Source organism: Colobus angolensis, unplaced genomic scaffold, assembly GCF_000951035.1.
Source record: "Colobus angolensis palliatus isolate OR3802 unplaced genomic scaffold, Cang.pa_1.0 Scaffold492, whole genome shotgun sequence".
Lineage (NCBI taxonomy): Eukaryota > Metazoa > Chordata > Mammalia > Primates > Cercopithecidae > Colobus > Colobus angolensis.
The window spans coordinates 757,987-765,447 of NW_012118399.1; the positions used below are offsets into that span (position 1 = coordinate 757,987).

The window sequence follows — 7,461 nt, forward strand, 5'->3', positions numbered from 1 at the left end:
TATATTGTTCCTTTCAATGATCTAATATCTACAGCATAATCCACAATTCCGCATGTAGGTCTGGGTGATTATGCTTTTTCATATTATTTTTATTTCTTTGGCAATACAAAGTCCAGGAGTAGGAACTAAAAGTTAGTACTTAAATCCTGGGGCAAGAGGGAGGATACTGATAATGAACAATTTGTGAAATTATTTTTATTTTTGTTTTGCAACTTATGAGAAATCAAGAAAGGGAAACAAATTAATGATCGATGCCTTGTTCTTTAAGAAAAGGTTATACCTAAGATTGTCATAAACTCAGCAATTCTCTCATTTTACGTCATAAAAGTTATTTTTAAAATATAGATTTAGACCCATAGGAAACATTTTTAGATGAACCAAATACTTTTTTAAAAGTTTCAAATTTATTTCTTTTATTTCTCTTTTACTTCTTTACTTTATTATTTATTTATTACTTACTTACTTACTTCTTTATTTACTTTCTTTTATTTCTTATAGGCCATCTCAGTTTGAAGTAGAACTCAGAGTTTTCTTCCCACCTTAGCCTCATTAGCAAAAGTATCTGCCTATGCTTTGTGTCTGAATTGCAGGAAGTTTAGCTCTAAGTCAATATATAAGACAATATAAGAAAGAATAAAAGTCTATGGCTCCTAAGGAGAATGGGCTTTTCTATCCTAAAATCTATCACAACTCAAACAGGTCAGAGGCTAGTTAGTGGAAGCGTTTGTAGGATTATTGGTTCATTTGGGGCCACTTATTTTCTTTGGACTCTAGTTTTCTTATCTATTACATAAATCCTACCTGTCATACATATTTAATGTGATTATTAACAGAGAAACATAGGTGAAGCCACTTAATTAATTATAAATAATTGAACAAATCTTTACTAGCAAGATGGCAACAACAATAAAATAACCTTTTTATTTTTAGAAGTCTGCTGTTTAATTCAGTAGCTGGCAGGTAGTAGACTATCAATAAAATTTGTGGAACTAAATTAAATCAAGACCAATGGAATTTGAAAAAGAAACAAAGCAATAAGTAAACACAGTGGAATTTGAAAAAGAAACAACAACAACAAAAAATGTGTTTGAAAGACTTCCTGTTGTAAGAGAAGGCTCAGATTCCAGAACTAGAAAAACTAAAAATGAATCACTTAAAATTTACCCACACTCAAGATCCCTTTTTTAGTAGTAGAGAGAAATAAACTAAAACCACAGGGAAGAACTTGGCAAATGGTGTAATATAAATTATTAGAAAAAAGCGATAAGTGAAGAACCAGCTTCCGAAAAACATGTCAATACTTATGTATGAAATATCTAAAGTGCTTCAGGAGGTAATCCAGTAGGAAGCAGTGTGGCATCATGATGGAATCGGAGGTGGTGTTTGTTTTGTGTTGGGATTTTTCCAAGCTCAAGTAGAAGCACAGCACTAACAAGTCAACTTCTGGTTGTTATCAACTCATTTTGCACCTGGAGGAGAAAAAGAAAATACTTCAGAACACAGTGGAAACTTTCCAGAGGATTTAATGCCATGTCATGTAAATCTCTGTAAAGGGAAAAATCTGGTATGCAGCACTTAGTAGCAACAAAGCTTGTGTGCTAGGATAGAGTCAATTATCCAGTTAGTGATTTGTAAGAAGAAAGTTTTCCTGGAAGAACTTCTAAATTTTGAAAACAAACAACAAGCAAAAAACTGATCATCACTATTTAGGTCATTTTCTAAAGGGAAATTTTTAAAGACAGAAATCAACTGGTTACAATGCTTATTTTATTACATACATACATACATGCATACATACATACATATGCATGTGTGTGTTCATGCATTTCTAACTCAAGCAATTTTATTCTGTTGGCTGTCATGCAAGCACACAGGTATCTTTTCTCTTCTGAGCCCATATTCTCATAATACTGCGGCTTTCCGATCTCTTCTTTTTCCTTTACAACTTGCCTGCAGTTCTGATAAGAAAATTAGAAGGAGAAATAGATCTTAGAGTCAGGGGGCCCTGAGAAGATTATATGATCTTCTATTGTATCATTCTCCACATTTTACTGAGCAGAAAACTCAGTTCTAGACTGGTTAAAGGACTTGCCCATGTCACACAGTTTTGATAAAAAGGAGACACTACCTTTTGCAATATTACCTTGTTTTATTTCCTTCCAGAAACTTATCATTATCAGAAGTGATTTCATTACTTTATTAGTTTACATGCATTTGACTGTGTTCAAACACTAAAATATACACCCATGAGTTTAAGGACTCTATCTTATTAATATCTAGAATCCCCAGCACTTAAACAATGTTTAGCATGTCATAGGTATTCATACATATTTATTGAATAATGAACCTGAATTTTGGTCTTGTGTTTGTAAAGGATACCTTTTAAAACTTCACCAAATAATCCTGTGAAAAACAGCATAGAATAGTTAATAATATCTGACTGATTCTATCCAGCCCACATTACCTAATATATGCATTTTTAATTAGCAAAAATGCCTATAGAATGTTAATATTTTCAACTCCATGACAAATATGAATAGTCTGTGGTTCATTTAAATGCCTTAAGGAAAAGAAAATCCCAAAACTCTGTTCACTTGGGAATCAGATATTGCTGAACGTTCAACAAATACCTACGCTCACTTTCACAATGAGAACCCTAATTTAGCTGGGATGTGGCAAGGCACCTGGTTAAAAATATTTACTTTCTCCAACACCGTTACATCAAGGGATAGTCCGGTGACACAGTTCTGGCCCATAAGACAGTAGCTGAAGGTTTCTGAAAAAGTTTTGCTTTTTTGCTATTGGTTCTTCCCCCTTTTCTTCCCACTGTTCTTTCTACTTGGACCGACCAGATGCCTGGAGCAGCAGCTTGGTTGAGATGTGAGTTTATAACTCTGAGAATGTTAAGGAAAATGAAAATTGCCTGTTGCTTGTTGGCATCTTAATTCACTGTTCCAGTTCTAGACATTTTATTTCTTGACATAAACATACCTCTACACCATTGTTTGCTGTTTTTTTCTTTTATTTGCTGCCAAATAATTTTCTACATAACACAATTTTGAACTTTCTAAGTGTAAATTTGAAGAAAAATTCTCTAGGCCTCACTTTTTCTACCTGTAAAATGAAGGACATAGACCAGAACTCTGACTCATTTTCCAGCTCAGAAAATGCTAGCGCCTCTAGACTGCTCTCACTTCTTGAAAACAAAGTCATAGTAATGTGCTCCACAAACCTTACAAGTTTATGTCAATAAACTTCAGCTGGACTTCTGGTACCTGTCTGCCTTGTAAGTTAACACTTGTTCAGAAGAATTATGCACTGAATACACTCTAATATTCTGTTACTTTTAGGATGCTAATATGATAATAATTTTATATACTGCTGGGATTCTATGTTCATTCCTTAAAGTTAGCTTCATTGTTACTGAAATTCTGAGAAAAGGGAAAACTCTGTTAAGTCATGTTTGTAGAGTAAGAAATTAAAAACAAAGATGAATCCATTATCATTTTAATTTACTTCATCAAGAATTTTTCCCTTGTCTGCAAGTTACAAATTCCCTCCTTTGCCTACTTTTCTCTCTAATCCACTCTCTTGTCCATCTTCCCTCTATAGCCCAAGTCTCCATTGCCTGCATGAAATATATTATTATACTCAGTAGGAGAAGTGACTGCACGCCTACACACAATGTCTGTGTCCACAAAATAAATGTCAAGGAATGACGTACAGTTGAGTGGTAGCCTCTTTACAAAATGTCGTCAGGCACCTATCATTCATATAGATTATTTCACAATTTACAGGACAATGCTGCATTGCTGTATGAATTATGTGAGATGTTTACTACTTAAAATGTCATTTAAAATCGAACATTCCCCCCAGCATTTTTATAAAGCTCTTCTCTGATATAGTTCTTCAAAATGTTATGATGTCATAAAATCTAACAATTTTGTTAACATAGACAAAATAGGCATTTCAGCAACATAGATATTTCTTATTTAATTATTGCAACTAATGGAGCTTTGAGGACTGGTTTTTGGAATCACTGACTTAGAAAATAAGTAAGGGCATTTCTTCTACATTCTGCTTACTCAGAGAAAGCAAATACTAAAAATTGTATATGTATATAAACACTTTAATGTGAGTAGACATGCTTTTTCTATTATTCATTTTGCAATTAAACTGCTTTTTGATAGTAGCTGAAAAAACATATAAAGACTTTTAAAACATACAACATACATGATTTATTTATGAATGCATAAATCTATATCACAGTTAAATGAACTCTGTAACACTTACACTTAAGTTGTTTGCTATGACAATATTTAAAACCAGTACTTCCCTAAATGCCCACAAAAGAAAGTTGGAAAGATCTAAAATTGACACCCTAACATCACAATTAAAAGAAGTAGAGAAGTAAGAGCAAACACATTCAAAAGCTAGCAGAAGCCAAGAAATAACTAATAGCAGAGCAGAAGTGAAGGAGATAGAGACACAAAAACTCCTTCAAAAAATTAATGAATCCAGGAGCTGGTTCTTTGGAAAGATTAATGAAATAGATAGACTGCTAGTCAGACTAATGAAAGAGAGAAGAATCAAATAGACACAATAAAAAATTATAAAGGGGATATCACCACTGATTCCACAGAACTATAAACTACCATCAGAGAATATTATAAACACCTCTACACAAATAAACTAGAAAATCTAGAATAAATGGATAAATTCCAGGACATACACACTCTCCCAAGACTAAACTAGAGAGAAATTGAATCTCTGAATAGACCAATAACAAGTTCTGAAATTGAGGTAGTAATTAAAAGCCTACCAACCAAAAAGCCCGGGACCAGATGGATTCACAGCCAAATTCTACCAGAGATACAAAGAGGAGCTGGTACCTTTCCTTCTAAAACTATTCCAAACACAGAAAAAGAGGGACTCTTCCCTAACTCATTTTATGAGGCTAGCATCATCATGATACCAAAACCTGGCAGAGACACAACAAAAAAAGAAAATTTCAGGCCAATATACCTGATGAACATCGATGTGAAAACCCTCAATATAATACTGACAAACCGAATCCAGCAGCACATCAAAAAGCTTATCTAGTATGATCAAGTCGGCTTCATCCCTAGGATGCAAGGCTGGTTCAACATACACAAATCAAAAAACATCACCACGTAAACAGAACCAATGACAAAAACCACATGATTATCTCAATAGATGCAGAAAAGTCTTTTGTTAAAATTCAACACTCCTTCATGCTAAAAACACTCAATAAACTATGTATTGATGCAACTTATCTCAAAATAATAAGAGGTATTTATGAGAAACCCACAGCCAATATCATACTGAATGGGTAAAATTCTACCATTCCCTTTGAAAACCTTGTCTTGTGCAGCAAGACAAGGATGCTCTCTCTCACCACTTCTATTCAACATAGTATTGGAAGATCTGGCCAGGGCACTCAGGCAAGAGAAAGACAAAGGGTATTAAAATAGGAAGAGAGGAAGTCAAATTATCTCTGTTTGCAGATGACACAATTATATATTTAGAAAACCCCATCATCTCAGTCCAAAAACTCCTTAAGCTGATAAGCAACTTCAGTGAAGTCTCAGGATACAAAATCAATTTGCAAAAATCACAAGCATTCCTATACACCAATAATAGAGAGCAAAATCGTGAGTGAAGTCCCATTCACAATTGCTACAAAGACAATAAAATACCTAGGAATGCAACTTACAAGGGATATGAAGGACCTCTCCAAGGAGAACTACAAACCACTGCTCAAGGAAATAAGAGAGGACACAAACAAATGGAAAAACATTCCATCCTCATGGATAGGAAGAATCAATATTATGAAAATGGCCATACTGCTCAAAGTAACTTATAGATTCAATGCTATTACCATCAAGCACCCATTGACTTTCTTTACAGAATTAGAAAAAACCTACTTTAAACTTCATATGGAACCAAAAAAAGAGCCCTTATAGCCAAGACAATCCTAACAAAAAGAACAAAGCTGGAGGCATCACACTACCTGACTTCAAATTGTATTACAAGGCTACAGGAACCAAAACAGCACGGTAGTGGTACCAAAACAGATATATAGACCAATGGAACAGAGCAGAGGTCTCAGAAATAATGCCACACATCTACAACTATCTGATCATTGACAATCCTGACAAAAACAAGCAATGTGGAAAGCATTCCCTATTTAATAAATGGTGTTGGGGAAAACTGGCTAGTCATATGCAGAAAACTGAAACTGGATCCCTTCCTTACACCTTATACAAAAATTAACTCAAGATGGATTAAAGATTTAAATGTACAACCTAAAATCCTAAAAACCCTAGAAGAAAACCTAGGCAATACCATTCAGGACATAGCGATGGGCAAAGTTTTCATGACTAAAACACCAAAAGCGATGGTAACAAAAGCCAAACTTGACAAGTGGGTCTAATTAAACAAAAGAGCTTCTGCACGGCAAAAGAAACTACCATCAAAGTGAACAGGCAACCTACAGAATGGGAGAAAATTTTTGCAATCTATCCATTTGATAAAGGGCTAATACCCGGAATCTACAAGGAACTTAAACAAATTTACAAGAAAAAAACAAAAACCCCATCAAAAAGTGGGCGAAGGATACGAACCGACACTTTTCGAAAGAAGATATTTATGCAGTCAACAAAACATATGATAAAAAAAACTCATCATCGCATGTCACTAGAGAAATGCAAATCAAAACCACAATGAGATACTGTCCCACGCCAGTTGAAATGGTGATCATTAAAATGTCAGGAAACAACAGATGCTGGAGAGGATGTGAAGAAATAGGAACGCTTTTACATTGTTGGTGGGAGTGTAAACTAGTGCAACCGTTGTGGAAGACAGTGTGGTGATTTCTCAAGGATCTAGAACTAGAAATACCATTTGACCTGGCAATCCCATTCCTGGGTACATACCTAAAGGATTATGAATCATTCTACTATAAAGACGCATGCACACGTATGGTTTTTGCCACACTATTCACAAAAGCAAAGACTTGGAACCAACACAAATGTCCATCAATGATAGACTGAATAAAGAAAATGTGGCACATATGTACTATGGAATACTATGCAGCCTTAAAAAGAATGAGTTCATGTCCTTTGCAGGGACGTGGATGAAGCTAGAAACCATCATTCTGAGCAAACTAACACAGGAACAGAAAACAAACACCGCCTGTTCTCACTCATAAGTGGAAGTTAGACAATGAGAACATATGGGCACAGGGAGGGGAACATCACACATGGGGGCCTGTCAAGGGGTGGGGGCTAGGGGAGGGATAGCATTAGGAGAAATACCTAATGTAGATGACAGGTTGATGGGTGCAGCAAACCACCATGGCACGTGTATACTTATGTAACAAACCTGCACATTCTGCACAGGTATCTCAGAACTTAAAGTATAGTAATAAACTAAAAA

At 34.9% G+C, this 7,461-nt stretch overlaps 1 protein-coding gene across 1 annotated transcript in view; it reads right to left on the reverse strand.

The window, feature by feature from the left end:
• Nucleotides 1-1,223: 1,223 nt before the first annotated feature.
• Nucleotides 1,224-7,461, reverse strand: part of PPP1R1C (protein phosphatase 1, regulatory (inhibitor) subunit 1C) — a 141,247-nt gene continuing 135,009 nt past the window's right edge. Inside the window, exon 6 of the mRNA XM_011959421.1 lies at nt 1,224-1,469. The gene's annotated coding sequence lies outside the window, so the exon portion shown is untranslated. The remainder of the gene's footprint in view (nt 1,470-7,461) is intronic.